General features: G+C 37.6%; 1 long non-coding RNA gene across 1 annotated transcript; it reads left to right on the top strand.

Moving 5' to 3' along the window:
* The first annotated feature begins 370 nt into the window (after window positions 1-370).
* LOC107199289 lies at window positions 371-13,387 on the top strand. The gene is made up of 3 exons (XR_001519195.2): window positions 371-488; window positions 10,173-10,322; window positions 13,168-13,387. It is a non-coding gene; the product is annotated as an uncharacterized LOC107199289 (long non-coding RNA).
* Window positions 13,388-17,105: the final 3,718 nt, after the last annotated feature.

Here is a 17,105-nt window from a genome sequence, read left to right as displayed (position 1 = left end):
ATTAGCACCCTTCAAATGTTCTGTAAACCAAGCAGGGATCCTTGCTGCTGTTTTAGAGCTTGAGGGTTGTTGGTGTTTTGTTCTTTTTTTTTTCTTTTTTTCTGTAAACTACTAGAAAGCAGCCTACTAATTATACCTTGAATTCTATACTTGGTTTGTTAACAACAAACATTTTTATCTGGAACCTAACTGTGCTTCTGCATGGCCTTTGTGCTGTGTGACAAACAAAGCAAAAAAGACACAGACGCTACCTTGATAATCAAGATCCTCAGCAGCTGTAGGTGGATGTCAGAGCTGAAGTTTTGCTGTTTTACACCAGAGGAGGATGGAGCCTTTTGACCTTTACATTTTTATTAGCAGATCTCTGTCATCCCAGTGTAATCTAAAGGCTCTTATTCTATCCCTTTGTCTTCCAGGAAACGTCTGAAATAAGCATTGTGCTCTCTGGAGACAGGGGAAAGTCTTTTCATCATCCAAAGCCCTGGCAGGTAAGTGATTATCTGCGAGTGTGTGCTTACGCTGACTTGCCTCCATCACTCACAGCAAACATGAGGACAAATGCTGATCACAATTCGCTGTGCTTTCCTGCTCCCAACTGTGGGGAACTCTGAATTTAGCTGATATTTCCAGATTAGCCGTACTCCAGTGCACATAGCTAAGCCTCGCTAGTACGAGTTGATACATGGAATGTTTGGAATCCTACTGATTAATTCCAGCTAGAATCTTAATGACGCTTCAGATTTTTAATTCCTCTTTGTTATCAGATAAAAGAATAAATAATTCTCCTTTGAGGCAGGACAGTGCAACCTGGATTGCCTTTTCACCATGATTTTAGGCTTAATTTCATTTTCTTTTTTGACTTCCCACTAATGAATTTACAAAATATACTTGCTAGATTTAAAAAGTAAACAGCATTGCAACTCTTAATTCTTGTTTCCTATGAACAACATCTCCACGCTAAAATGATGTACAAAGTACCATTTGTTATTTTAAAAGCGTGGCTTTTCATAAGGCTCCTGTCATAAATAGGACATTTAATATTGGATTCATTGTTAAACCAGACGGCATGTAGATCTGGCAGCATTTTGCAGCAAGGCACACAGCCTGTTTTATCAATGAGTTCACAAACAATCAATAAAATCTTGGGAAGAAAAGCACTCCTTCTTGCTCAAATGGCAATAGAGATTTATCACAGGAGTTTTATCTGTTAATATGACTCTGCTTCTTTCATCTGAAGCAGCTACTAAAACAAAAACCCTTTCAAAAAGCCACGTTGTCAGGTGGTGACAGTGGAAGTTGAAAGGGTTGTTGGGAAGGTTTTATTTTGACTACATTACATTGAGAGATACGAGTTGTGCTATAAACAACTCATTCTGAGAAATATCTTGGTGTGTCCAACTCAGGGCAGCACAAGGGTTCCAAAGAAAATATGACAGATTCTTAGATGCAACAAGGACTATTTTCAGCAAGATTTTCTTCTCAGGGGCATTCTTTGCACTACTGGTTTCTTATGGATCCTCTTTTTTGAAAGGACCATAGTTTATTTCTGCATCCATTATTCTGGCTATTATTTGAAGCAGTTTCAGATCCAATGGCATTCCTTTTAAAAGCATCAGAATCTGACACATCTTTCCCGCTTTAAATCTTCAGCCCCAGCTGTATTTCATACCTGATTCTACTCACATGACCAAAATAAGCAAAATGCCTCAGGAAAACCAAAATGATTTTGTCTTTAAAATCTGGAAACCATCCAGCTCTGTGGCTCATTCTGATAGGGTGACACCAGAGATAAATCAGGTAAGTGTGTGGGTTCAAGCTGACTGCCACTGCCTGATTCACTGGGAAACCTGGATCCATCTGCATGGCCTGAGGACTGATGTCCTGAGCTGGAGAGCCTTCACAGATCTGAGGAGTAATCACAGACCATGTCTTTATTGTTGTGGCCCTGAGAATCAAGCTTTAGATGGAGACAAGCAAGGTGCTGAAAGCTGAAAGGAGCAGTGGAAATGACGACTGCAATCCCTCCTTGGCATGATGGGGTAGTCTTGGTGTGTACCATGAGGTCAGACTCACCAGCAGCTGGACATTCAGCATGATTAGAAATGATATGCAGGAGGATTTTGCGAGGGACATCCAATCTTGCAGGATGTCTTTGTTGCAAAATTAACCAAAGATCCAAGGGCTGATGGAGGTTTGTCTTCAAATGTGCACAGAAGCAGGCACATAAAAAAACTGAAAATGGTATAATTCAAATATCCTCACTGGGAGGCACAAAGACATCATTTGGATAATTGTATAGGAAAAGCACTGAATTGAAGTAATGAATTGTTCAAAGATAGAAATGCTCAGAAAATTGCCATGGGAATCCCCCATGATTTTTTGAACAAATAGATGTATTCAAAAATTCTGGATTGAAACCAAGTAATTCTTTTGGCTAGAAGTTTCAATCATTTCAAATTTAAAAATGTTTGCAGTTGGTGTTTTTAACAAAAAGGCTTCCTTTACTCTAGTTTTGAATGGATAATTTTCCCATATTTTCTTATTCAATCAATGGAATGGATTTTTAAGATTAAGCAAAACATAAATTTTCATTTCTTCTAAAAGTCCATTCAAATTGCTTTTCCACATTTTGACTAAAGACTGATAGGTTTGACTGAAATTACAGTCCTCTCTAGAAATTATCACAGACTAATTTTGGCAGGATTTTTTTCTTTTCAATTTTCCTGGGAAAAGATTCTGACTGCTACTTACAGCATTGGAATTCCTTGTGCCTTTTTACTAACCCTCACCATTGACATGCTATTATTACTTATGCAAATCACTTAGCTTGCTTCTACTTTAATATCTTCTTAGTAAAATAGCAATAATTTCCTAGGTCAGAGAAGGCTTACAAAGAATATTTATTAGATACTCAGAACACAGAGAGCATGGCTTCTCTGGCAGTGGCACAAAATTTATGCAATTATATTTGTTTCTTGGAATTATTCTTGATACACAGCTTGCTAACACACGTGATAATCAAACATTTACAGTGTTAAACACTACAGTATTTATTATTGTATTCACTACCAAACCTTTGAGTTACAGCTAGTGGTTGTGTTCCAAATATTTCAGTCCAGAGAAGTGCATGTACATCCAAATTCATTTAGGCTTTTAAGTCTATACAAACTTGGTGTTTTTTAACATTTGTGAACCATATAAAACAATTCTGATGAATTTTGGTTTAATCCAGGTATAAGAAAGCACCAAAGGAGATTTTGTATAAAACTGACAATTCTTTAACTATGCTCAAGATGTATTTTTCCTTCCATTTCTGTACCTGTTGGTACAGTATAATTGCAGTACTTCCACCCTGGAGGATAAATCAGAAGATCATGACAGTACAATTGGAAGCAGTCAGGCTTCTTCCACAGATTGATATGTTTTGCTTCACTCACTGTAGTCCCCCTGCTGCTTTCCTGCTTTTATCTCCAGATTTTCTTAGTCTGATTACTTCAGCCCATACATTGTGAGTGAGTGATGTCAGTGGCGTGCCTCATGCATAGAAACCTTGTAGCAGCCAGTGAAACACAACTTGACAACATTCCTCAGGTTTTTCTCTACGCCCCATCTTGTGAAAGACAAAATAGTTATATTAGCCACACCTTGAGGCTGGAAATGCCAGCAGTAAAATGCATGTTATTCTGAAAACTTAAAAAACTCTGTTAAGCTTTGGAATAGTTTAAATCCCTTATGAAAAATACTGTTAAAAGGAATCTGTGGAATTATTCAGCAAATTCATTCCCATGGTACATTAAGTAACAAAACACTAAACACTATGTGTCAGGTAATCATGAGTCATCAAGTTACTGAACAATACAAAAATTACTGGTAGACCGACCAGTCATTTTGGAAAGTGACACCATATTCTTTGCCAGCCTAGATCAATTACAAAATAATATCCATTAGCTTAAGCAATCTTTAAAATGATTGGGCAGGACATGAACAGGCTATCTGATCAAAATAAATACTCTAAGCAGCTATCCTTACTTGTTATTAATATGGGTGAAGTTTATTCAGTAGTGATAAATTGATATTGACTTTTAAATAGGTTAACCAGTAATTGGCATTAGAAGATGAGTGTATTCCCCATAATTTCTACATTTATAAATTTCCTTTATTGCCTTTTTTTTCCCTTTATCATAATTTGCTTAGCACTCATCACTGGTAATGGTCAGGTGTGAGTAACTAGAAGACAGCACTAAGAGAATGGTAAGTATGGTTAAATGCATGGAGCATTTCAGTAGAACAGTGTGCTTAATAATGCAAAAGAGATGATGGATAAATTGCTGAAGAGCTTTAGAATTATAAGTGTGAAGAATATTAATAGGATATAATTTTATTTCTCCACCAAGACAAGCACTAGAGATCTTTAAATGAAACTACTGTAAAGTATCACATTTAAAAAATAAACTGCTTTTCCAGACCACATGAGGCTGATACAAAATCCCATGTTTCTAGGAAGTTTGCATTTTAGTATTAAAAAGAAAAAGAAGGGGTAAATCAGTAATTGTTAAGACCTGAAGCTGCAAGAATTCAGCACTCCTGGGAAGAGTGTCACAAGCTGTTTGCAGGTTTTTATGTCGTGTCCAGGGTACCTGTAACTGGTAACTGTCATGGGATGGATCCTGAACTAGAGCATCCTCTGCTCATACTCAGCAGAACAGTTTTGTGTTTGCTTACAGACCCACACACTGCACTACTACACTCACAGGGCATTGAACAGACAGAAATTGTAATGACACTAAATTAGACATGTGTTAGACTGTTGGCCTATTGCATTTATCCTGTCTGGAATTATGGCCAAAATACTTTCTTTCAGAAGCTGAGCAGAAGAGTCCAAATTTTTTGTTTCCTGATGATGAAGAGCAGTAAAGTCACAACTCGAGTTAGATCTGTGTTAAGCAGCCCCGGTTCATACCAAAGATAAACACTTCATTGTAGGCCTGCAGGGGAGGATGGTTAAGCATCACTGAGTACAACACACTTAGGAAAAATGGAAAATAGCAGGTGTATATATCATCTTTTTCCCGAACTTAATCACGCAGCTGATTCAAGCAGATTGTAGCAGAAGTGGCTCTTTCAGAGGCACTGAGGATGGAAACAGCAGGAAAGTGTTTTTTAAGAGAAAGTCAAGAAAGATAACCTTTGCTGAAAAGTCACTGGAAGTGAAAAGGCATGGAGAGAGGAATAAGACATGACAAGTTCAGATCATATGCAACTTTATAAGAAGTTAAATTGCTTTTCTATGGCATTTCATGGGCATGAGTCACTCGTTTCATGATACATGAGTGCATGTTTGTGAGCAGAAGGTAGGAGATTCTAGAGAAACAGCACTGTCTGGAACTATCCCACATCTCAAACCAAAATCAAGATAATCAGATTTCAGTGAGAAGCCAATGCTAGAACTATTTTATTTGCCCAGCTGACTTTTGTTTTTAAGTCAAGTACACCTTGACTTTAAGGTTTAGCCCCTTGAATAGTTACGTACTTACATAATTACATAAACAAAACTATATTTTTAATAAGAGGGGAATGAAATGCTAAATATAATCAAATACGGAATATTAATTTTTATAAAACACACATAAGAGAAAGTTAACGTACATGATACCAATAATCACCTGGTTACCAGGACTTTAGTCTAAAATTACTCATTTCCAGTCACCTGTTGTAGACAAGGGTAATATGGTTGTTTCCTTTTTTCTGTGTCAACTAATCTGTTAAGATTTAAGTAACATGAATAGCTTGAAAAATTTAATTCACCAACCTGGGCTAACTCACTTTGCTAAATTTACTCACTAATACAATGAAATTGAATAAAAGATCACCCACCCATGTTAATGTTAAACAGCATATCAGAGCCAGACTAGAGCAGTGTCAATGTTGATTTGTGCTTAAGATAATGAAATTTGAAAGTCTAAAAATGATAGGGTTGTTTATAGCAAGTTCATCACTGTAAAATAATTGCATCCAAGTTCCCATAAACATAAAAGAAAGATTTTCTGCTGCAGCTGGTTGAAAGGATGGTTTGATTAAGGAATATAGATAACATTTACAGCTTCAGAAGAACTTCAAAAGACTATCAGAGAAATCAGGGAATTTAAAAGACAGAATACAATTTCCAAACTTAAAAGCATTATTTTTCCTCAGACATCTAATTTAGATTATATACCAGAAGCCTATAATAAACCTCCCACAAGGAAATAATAGCACACTGCACACACTATGGTTGTTCAACACCCCATTTAAATACAATTACTGGTCCTTTGCCAGAAGCCAGGAAACATGTCTTTCCATAGCAACAGTAAGAGAAAGGTCAGGATAATATTTTTGCAGCAAAGCCTTTCCTTAAGAAGGATTTGGGATTACACTGTGGATTACATGCTTTTGAAATACGGTACTTCTAAGTTAAAATACACCTGGATCATCTCTCCCTGTCCCTTGGGATTAATTCTATTGGTTTGGAACACCTACACCTGCCTCCTTATGTACCATTCCCCCACAGTATTTAGTCAGAACACAGTTGCTTCAATTGCTACTTTAGCAAGTGTGTAAAAGAGAAACTGTAAATGTTTTTGCTAATTCATTGAGAGCATAGCTCAGGATGTATTTAATTAAAAGCAGTGAACTGAGCTAATCTACCCAGTTAATTTCATTGGATCTGGTCTAGTAGGCAACCTTTTAGATACCAGAATATTTAAAGGATAATGTATTGTTGTTTTTTCTTCTTTTAAAAAAATCCTTTTAAGAGTTTGTTTAGTACTGTTTGCCTGTTAATAAAATTTAATAGATTTTTTCCTAGTGTTGTTTTACATTCTGCTAGGAGCTAGTTAACTATTGTGTATAACTGGTAAACTACTGGCATCTGGTTTTGAGGATTAAGCTTGCAAAAACATATGCAGATGAGTCACTTTGGTCATGTGAATGATTCCATTCAACTTCAGTTAAATGCTTTGAATCATGGTCTCCCTCAGAATCACAATCCAGGGAGAACAATGCTACAAGTGCAGTAAAAGAGCTAAAATGGATCAGGTGCCAGGCATAACTGACAGCTTTTAAAAAGTCAACATATCTTTTAGCAGCTCAATAGTTTGTGGGAATGACTTGAATATTTAGGAGTTTTTAATAGCCCCTTAAGAAAGGAAAAAAATTGCAGAAAGGGAAAAGTCTTGACTAGATTCCATGCAGACACATGAAGAGCTGTTATTTTGTGAAGTCACTATATTATTCAGTTTGCTTGAGGGTATAAATATTTATGGAATCATAAGCATAGTAATCTATTAATCTAATTTGTGGGGGAAACCCTTGCACATTAAAGCCTGGAACTTGTTACCACAAAGGTTATCTTGAACGTTCACACTCTTTCAGGAACATACTTTGGATTGGAATTCACTGGGCTAGGTTAGATAACAGGATTATCATCAATTCCAAGGATTATAAAAATCAGCTATGACCTTCAGATGCTGGAGAAACTCAGGATTTTGCTTCATAGCCTGGAGACACCCTTGTATTGGACAATGAACTAGGGAAGAAGGCTGGTGGCTTTGCTTTCTGCATTTTGGTCCCTGAGCCAAGATCAGCTCCAAACACAAGATACAAGCTGGACAGGGAAAGGATGTTTCAAAGCAATGTACTGTTAATGCAAAATATAACACTTTTTATGAGAATAGCAATGCTTGTATTACATTCTTCTTATTGTCAGGAAAAAGAAGAGCACTCAAAAGAAAATGGCAAAAGAGTTTTCTTTACCTGCTTCACACTGAGTTTATTTTGTTTGGCTTTTTGTTTCTGTTTAAAAAAAACTAATAAATTCTATGAATTTTCCATTTTATTAAAAAATTTATCAGAGCTATCTTGAAGGCCAGACTGAGCTGAGGAAAGAAACCCAGGAGAAGTCTCACAAAAGAATTCCTACTGTTTTTTTTTTCTGTATGTCACAGAAGAGCCCGTTGATCTCAACATGATTTGGAGCCCAAGTGAAGCAAACTTAAGGAACAGCATATTTAATTAAAGGGAGCATTCACAGTAAAACTGCACTATGCTTGAATGAATCTCTTGATCTCTTTCAGAAAATTGTATTATCCTGTCATTCGTATGAGAATGAATCTTCTCCCTCACTCTTTTTATCTTTTTTGGATTGGACAGGGATGCTCAGGATTGTGTGGGGGATTTGAAAGAGTCCCTGCCTGCAGTAGCCAAAGGACTGGTTATCACAGCACCAATGTGGTTGCAAAACTTGTCCAAGATCATCAAGTTCCACCTTTGATTGAACACCACCATGTCCACTAAGCCATATTGTAAAACCCCACATCCACTTGTTTTTTGATCGCTTCCAGGGATGGCGACTCCACCACTTTCCTTGGAAGCCCATTCAATGCCTATGCATTCTTGCAGTGGAGATTCTTTTCCTATTATCCAACCTGAAGCTCTCCTGGCACAGTTTGAGGCCACTTCCCCTTGTTCTATCCCTGGCTGCCTGGGAGAAGTGGCTGAGCCCACCTAACATCCCCTCCTTTCAGGGACTTGTAGGGAGCCATAAGCTCTCACCTGAGCCTCCTCTTCTCCACGCTGAGCAACCTCAGCTCCCTTAGCTGCTCCTCACAGCATCTGTCTTCCAGACCCTTCACCCCCTCTGCTGTCCTCTGGACAGATCTGTCCTTAAGTGAGGGGCCCAAACCCCAAAAAAACCCAAAAAAAGGGTTCAAGGTGCGCTAGCCTTGGCATGTGTTGTGTTGTCCTTTCTGGAGTTACCACTCCACCTACCCAGGCTCGCTTGACACCGTCAGCTTGTGGGGGGACACCCCTCTGAACCTTGGGCATCAGAGGAGCAGCTTGGCAGAAGAGACTGCAGCGACAATGGAGGAGGCAGGAGTCAGGCTCTCCTGACGGCCAAAGTCCAAGGTTTATTGAGTCCTCACATGGACCTCTGACCTCAGGGGTGCTGCTCCAGGAGAGCCCCCAAAGCAGGGATGACAGCAACTTAAATCTGGGGGAGGAAGCAGGGGAGGGGACAGATCTAAAACCAATGGGAAACAAAGGGGAAGTGTGAGGGGATCAGAGGGACATTGGAAAGAACCCATGAGGAAGGTTCAGGGAGGAACCTTCTCTGTCTCTGCCCTATCACTCGACCACCTTCCCTGAACTTTCTAGAAGCTGGGAGGAGTAGCTGAGTGACAGACAGCGCCCAGAGGGGAGGAACAGGGAACATTCAGGAACAAGAGGCAGGTAAAAGGGTGGATTGACAGCTGGGGTAGGAGGGTACAACTTGGGTTAAACTAATAACAAAAACAAAGGGGAGAGGGGAACGAACCATTCACATAATGTGATGGGGAGTAAAATTAATAACACAATGCAAGAGGTGCAAGCAATAAGTCAAAGTATGTTTTCACTGACAGCAGTCTGCTGGAGCAAAGCACGGTGGTGTGGCAGCAGCTGACAGACAGATGTTTCACATTTGAATCCTACTTTGTGCCCCAAAGTACCACTTTGATTTTATTTGGTTGTTGTTTTTATTTTTGTTTTATAGAAATTTTGAGGAAGAATCTTGTATATTAACAATATACTAAAAGAGACAATTTAGGAAGACTAAGAATTTGAAATTTTTTTCAAATGTCTTTCTAGATCAGTACTTCATTAAAATTTATTTTCCTAGTAGGCCAATTTCAGCATTATTTTCCAATCCAGAGGACAATTTTGCTATAAAAATTTCTGATTGCACAACTCTACAGATCTAAATTCCTACTGATTTCTGTATGTGTATATTTTTAACAATAATGCAGCCAGATTAATAACATCATAGCTAAAAATGGCCACTGTCCACATAAGTCTGGGAATGAAGGAATTTCAAAGAAAGAAGTCTGTGAGGTAATGGGGGCAGGATTTTACAACTTCTACTTCAGGATATCTTCAGTACGTTAATTGCCAAATTTACTGTCTAACAATGACTCTACTTGTGTTTTACAGTGTTTGAGTTTTAAACGTACAAATCCTAAATGCTGTCAAGAGAAAAATAGTATTTTTTTTTTCCAAATCTTCTCCTTAATTTGTTCCTGCTCACTTTGAAAACAATAATATCTTTGTCCCCATCTCTCTCAGTTCTTCTCTGCAGTTGACAATTGTTCTCTCCACAGTTCTTTCCAGGTGGCACAAAGGGAAACTTTACTAATTCCTCACTCCTACCTACTACCTTAGAAGAATGAAGCAGAAGCTCAGCTGATGTATCAAGTGGGCATAATGTGTATAATTGAGTGGAGCAGCACTGGGAAGCTGCTATATTTTTAGTGAGTATATGCAAGTCACTTCCCCCAAATCAGGCACCTTTAGTAAGTTTCTAGCAAAAAAAAATCACAAAATGTTTATTACTTGAAAATACGAGTCATTATATGAAATGAATGAATCTATAGATATGAGATAGCATTAGGAAGAAATATCTGCATGTTCAGTGAAGGAAGTTACCTATATTTTTAAAAAATAATCCATGTCTCCAAAAGTCTTTATGTATGTACATATTTGCATGTGTGTGTGTGGTGTGTCCATGGCTCCAAAACTTTTATGATACGTTTTAACAGGAAGTTCTAAAATAAGCTTGACTTTATTATTATTTTATTTTCTTTGACAGTTTTCTGACTATATTTTATATTATTTTTCTACTGCCTCTTTCTCAGTTTCCCACAGCATGTATCTCATATGATGCTATCTTTTCTCACAGATTCCTTGCCCTTAGTTCAAAAGTTTCCTGGGATAGGGCAAATGTTATTATGGCATGTAAAAATGGCAGTTTGATAGAGTAAGAAGTCATTTAATTCTAAATAGAGATTCTAAATCAATTCCATAAATATGAAGACTAATAATATGAGAGGTTAGATTCAATTTTAAATTAATTCCAAAATCTTCAGCTCAAACTTTAAATCAGTTCAGTCTAACAGCTTGTGAAAAGCTGGTTGTGCTTTTAATTTCAATGCAATGAATGGCACTCAATATCTCCCAATCTCCCAGTCTAGTATGGGCCCATAATATTGAAATCATCTGAGAAACCTTTTGCTTCCAGTGGCATTGGAATGAGGCTGAGTGTAAGATTCAAAATGAATAATACTTGACAGCCCTTGTGATTGCCCTCATTTCTCTGTAAAAAAAAAAAGAATACTTTGAGTATATTAATTTATAACTCTAAAAAAATTGGAAAAATAGATCAAACCTGGCTTTTATAAAATACCTATTGTTTATTCAAAGTCTCAAGCAAATCAGCAAGCTTTAACAGCAGCAAGCTCAAATCAATGAGGGTTTTGCTGTGAGTTGCTGGTCCAAGGCTACACTGCTGGATCCACAGTAAATAGTGCAGCCTCAGGCTTTCTTGCTTCCACACCTGCAGCAGAAGCACAGTCCAAAGGAAGCTGTTTGCACTAAACCTAAAAGATTTGGATATCACCAAGTCATTTAAAAGAGAATTATGTCAGTAGAGCAACATCTCCCTAACCCTGGCATAGCAGCCTGTTTTGACAATGATGTTAATTCACCTTGTGCCCTCTCCCTCCTAGTAAATCTGTGCTGCCAAGAAAATCCTTTATCACATACTTAGAGATCTAATTTGTCTTACAAAATCATTCCAAAACAGATATTTTTACATTTTTTTATATTTTCTCTTTTGCACAAACCTCTCATTTGTCTCCTGTGGTATGTCTAACCTTGAGCAGAGTTTTTTAAGAGGTTCTAATTTTTTGTTCAAAAGAAAGCATGAGGGAACTTTTCTTAGTATGTCAAGCCATCATGCTATCCCACCAAGTAAAACTATAAGAAAAAGAAATACATATTTATCTGTCAGTGTTAATAATGATGGCTATTGCTGTTCTTAATTAATAAAACTTAACATTTAACTTAATAACACACACACAGCAGCAGTCTTGTTTATTGAATTTAAAGCAAAATACTATACAGGCATATTCTGAAATTATTTACACACTATCAGTTCTGTCTCTGATTTTGATACAGGTTTAATGAGAATGATTTTAACATGAGATTTTCAGTTAAAGTGCACAAAATTACTGTTTTATCATACAAAAAAAATAGTATGCATTTTCTAGTATTTATAACATGATGTTTAGCTTGGTCTATTAAAAGCAGTGAATTTTTACATGAAAATGGACCACCAAAATTCTGATGCTTTGTTAAATCAAGTCTACAGGCACCCTTTAGCAAACCTTATCATTGTCTTCTGTCTTGTCCAACATTATGGACACTGTAAAAGTGCCAGGGAAAAGAAGAATTTCTTGACCTCATTAGTCACCCCTTTTTCAGGATAGTGACATTCGGTCATACAGCTGAGATCAGAAGGTTTGGAAAATAATCCCCGGATCATATCTTCTAATTCTTCCATGCACCCCTTCTCTGTCAGCTGCTGGTGCACGGGGACATGATATAAAGTCTGTTCCATCTGCAACTAGTGCAGGGAAATAGGAGATTCTACAGAATGTAGAAGCTGGTCCTGAGAATTAGGTGTCCAGTCTGTGGTCTTCTGAATTTTACCGTGAGTCTGGTCCTCTGAATTCAATACCCATTGGTGTTTGCAGTTCACTGGGTGCCCTCTGGAGCACATGATCTGGAAGAAAGCCTGTTCATGCACTCATTGCAGATGAATGAGTCTCATGAAGTGATGATCAGGAGATTCACTTCCAAAGAATGCCTCTAATCTGGACCAGACACACTAGAAGTGACCATTCACAGACACCCAAGGAAGAGTTTGTCCTGCGTAAGAAAGTAGTGGGGATAATTTTGATGTGGTCTGAAAATGAAAGCATCCCCAAAGCTCTGATCATCTTATGTATAACATGAGGGATGGATACTGGATTCAGTTTCCAGATCTGCTACTGATTTACTACCCCCACTGTCACCAGCAGGCAGTAAAAAGTTCACGGGGATGCTGACACAGTCAAATCTCTGTAAGTACTCCCTTGCTGAAGCCATGGTTTGTCTGCTCCTTACATCTGACTTGGTATTAAAGTCATGCTAATTTGTTGTTCTGAATAAGAATTACTGAAGGAAAAAATAGCCCTTTATTCTTTAGTTTACTGTGTCTTTTTCTCTCTGTCTTGTAACATCTGCAGTGACACAGGCATATGATATTCTTTACAGGCTGTAGCTAAACTGCACACAAGCATGGACAACTCGTTCTGACCAGTCCAGGTGGAATCAATGAAAGATGAGGGAAAACAGAGATCAACTTAATTAATCTAAGGCCTTACATATTAACTATAACAGATTTAGCAGTGTTAAGAGTACATCTTTGTTTCCTTAGGAATGTTTCTTGAGTCCTTACTCAAGAAAAAGTGGGGTTTTTTTCAGTTTTTGAATATTTGAGGAAGGTGATTAATCAAGAATTTCTGGTGTTTCTGTGAAACACATTTTTTACTTCAGGAGAACAATAAATGTATCTAATATTTTCCCACCAGAGTGATCTGCATCTTTGTTATCAGTAATTAAAACATCTTGTTTCAAATTGAGTTTCTGATTTCAAGCTTTTATTGAACATAAAGAAAATTGTCAGTAACACAGCTTATTTCTTTATATAACCAGAAAAAGAGAGAGTGACAGATACAGGATATGGGAATGCAGTAATGCAAGTTGTGGATTACAGAAGTATACCTACAGTTATAAAAGTTACACCAACTGTATATTTTTAACAACTTGTCCTTTTTATCTTAAAACATTTGAGCTATTAATCTAATGCAGGCAGTTAGTCACAACATTTTTTTCAGTTCCTTTACTCTTGACATCCACATTTCTACAGTGGGTATTTGGTTTTTGCAGCTATAGCAGTGAAGTTCTCTTACTGGCAGTATTATCAAAGATTCCAAGAAGTGCTCAATCTTTATTTAAATTCAGTAAATCAGGACAATTCCCTAAGCCTATTATAAAATAGAATTTGGAAATTTATCAATTAAATAACTTGGGTACTAATTTTCTCTCTGATTTTGAAGTCTTTTGACAGATTTTTTTTCTGTAATGTCTTGCACAACAACAACTGAGATAAATGTAACAAGCACTGAGTAAATCTTTCATTAAATATACATTACAACTTTTTAATTTAAGACCAGAAAATTTGATGTTTGTTGATAGCAACTTTGACTGATGAAATCCTGACATTCACGTCATCGGACTTCAGCATTGGCGGTGTAAAAACTCACAGGGCATTGAGGACTGGAAGCCTTTGAATTCTGCCAGTTTTCTACATTGGCATGTAAACATTAAACACACATCCAGGGGGAATCCCAGAAACAGCTTTTCTATCATGATGCACAGTTAATACAACTGTGTATGTCAATTAATCTCTCATCATCTCTTACTGGGTTAGATGTTTTGTAGTCTCTAGTGGAGGCTGCAAGCACAACCAAAATCCAGAGCGCCATCAAACATACAAAACTACTGTCTTGTATAACATGTAATCAATGTTTATTAGTGGCCTTGATTGGGTTTGCAAAGGCTGATAACTAGGAACAAGAGCACCTGTGGCACTATTCCCTAAAAGAGCTCTGAACAACATTTTCATAGTCTACTCAACCCGTGGCTTAATAGTTATGAAACCTAGAGAAAAAGTCGTGGACATTTGTACCTAAAGTATAACTCCAAGGAATGGGAAGTTTTTGGAATTGGAGTTGGTCTGCAGACCAGAGGATTTGCCTGGCAGATGAAACTCAGACTGGATCCCTGGCCTGTGTAGTCATGACTGGCCATGCTGGTGAGGGACACTGAACCAGCTGAGCAGGGGAGCTGCTGTTCAATCAGGAGATAGAATTTTGCCATCTGTTTATCTTACATACAACTTTTTGCTTCGAGTCATGTGGTTAAGGGTTCAACCTTAAACCTTAACTCTGGTTCTCCCTGGGAGTCAGGGAGAACCAGAGTTAAACTGCATGTTTCATCTGCCAGAAGCAGAGAAAGCAAATCAGCTTGCACATTCACATCTCCTGCAGGGACCTGCACCCAGAGACATAGCTAGGAATGTCTCCCAGGAATGGAGAGTTCTCCCTGCCAAGCTGCAAGGATTGGTGGTGACTGCAGGAGTGCACATGCCTTCTGTGTTCTTGGAAACACTTAAACAGCCCAACCACATAAAGCTAGAGTTTGTAATACAGCTTTATCCCATATGCAGATGAAGGCACTGCAAATGAGTGACCATTCTATCTCCAGTTCCAACTTGCTAAAATATAAATGGAATAAGCTATAACACACAAATGTACAAATGTTAAGTTTTCCAGAATCTTCCTTTCTCTCTGTTCATTCTCTGCTATGTGGTAACAATTTACTAACTACACCTTCCCTAAGTGATGCACTCATATTCTCATTTTGTCCTAGATAAAATACCCTATATTCATGTTTTTCTCACAAAACCACAGCATGTAAGTCTCCTTTCCAAGTGCTTCTGCCCATGTTGTTTCATCTTCATCAAATTTACCTGTCAGCATCAAATATTAACATGCCTTCATTCCCTTTCTTTGCTTTTACTTTTGTGACCCTTCAGTTCTTTAAGATCTCTTCAAATTCCATCAAATTAGTAAGCAAAATCCCTGTTGGTTTTAGCAGGAATTCATCAGGACCTAGCAAAGTGCTCATCTTACCACACCTTTTGATTTCTATCTCATTCTTGTTTGCAAACTTCCTCCCAGCCATTTTACTTAATCCAGAAACCATTCTCTAGTCCAGGTCAATTTGTATTTCACTGTCACACGACCATAACACTTCGCTGGTCCCAATAATGCTGGACACAAAGCTGTTACAAACTGACAAGACACCTTTATCAGAGAGGTATCCCTCTCTGACAAAAAAGTGAAATGGTTCTGACCTGTGTGCACTGCCAGGGACTGGAGAAGAATCTCACTCAGGGCTCTGAACTGGTGAGGATTCAAAAGAATCCCCAGAGGAGCACAGATAGCACAGGCAGTTCACACCTTGCTAGAAGACTAAATAGATTTGTGAGATCTTTTTCTATGTTAATTCATTCACCAAAAATACAATTGAAAATTTTAATCAAATTCAGGAAATATATTTTTGTGAGAAAAGCTGTTCTTCCAGCCTTGGAACTAACTCATCACAAACTGTTTTCTTCAACAGCAATCAGATACAGCCACCAGATTGGCCAAATGAGAGTCAGAAAGAACCCTTACTCTTCATCCACTCTTCTTCAGAAGTAAATTGCTTAACTCAACTTATTTCTTTAATTTTCTAAGGCAAGATTTTAATTTTTAATGTCAAAATCCAATATTATTTGGATATTTTTAAGGTAAAAGAAGGCTTCTTAAGATTAAACAAAGTTTATTTATCATTTCTTTACACTGAATGGCATATTTGATTACAATTTAAATTTTTATTTCAAGTGAGATGTTAGTCCCTAAATGAAGTCAGTTATGTTTCTTAAACAAACTAAAGCATTGGTTCTTTTATTCCATAAAGAAGCACCTATAAAGGTGAAGAATCAAGTGGACCTTACACAATTTACATAAGTGAAAGCTGATTTCCATTACAATTTTCTCTCACCCCACTGTGTCAATCCTTGTCAAAAACTCCCTATACTTCTCCCTTTCCCTTTCCTTTTCCCTTCTCTCAGATGCCCAAGACTTCCCTACATCTGCATTTTACAAATCTAAACTTTTATTTGCATCTTTCTAAATAAAGTAGACTCCTTTTGAGAAAGGAAAAGTTGCAACCTTCATAAGTCATAGAAGAAATAGTAGCAAAAATGAGATCTTCCAGGAAGTTCTGAGTTTGTTGTTTTCCAAACATGTCATGAGTTTAGTACCTGCCAAAGAGACCAGCCCAATGCATCTTCCTGCTGAGGTGGTGCTGTTTGAGGCAGGATGAAGGAGTGAGATATCCCAGTGCTGCTCGCTGCCTGGTACACCTGCAATCTATTACCATTGCTGTTCTGCTGTGAAAAGCCCAAATGCCTGGCTTAGCTGGGAAGATAATGGCATGGTTTGTGTGTGGCTGTCCATCAGACCACATTATAAATCTCTGAGCAGCAGTTCTATTGCACTGAAATAAATTTCCCCTTTTTAAAATTCTAAACATAGTTG

The sequence above is a fragment of the Parus major genome, chromosome 2 (assembly GCF_001522545.3).
Source record: "Parus major isolate Abel chromosome 2, Parus_major1.1, whole genome shotgun sequence".
Taxonomy (NCBI): Eukaryota; Metazoa; Chordata; class Aves; order Passeriformes; family Paridae; genus Parus; species Parus major.
Note: the sequence above shows the minus strand (reverse complement) of the source record. Positions and strands in the feature narration are given on the sequence as shown.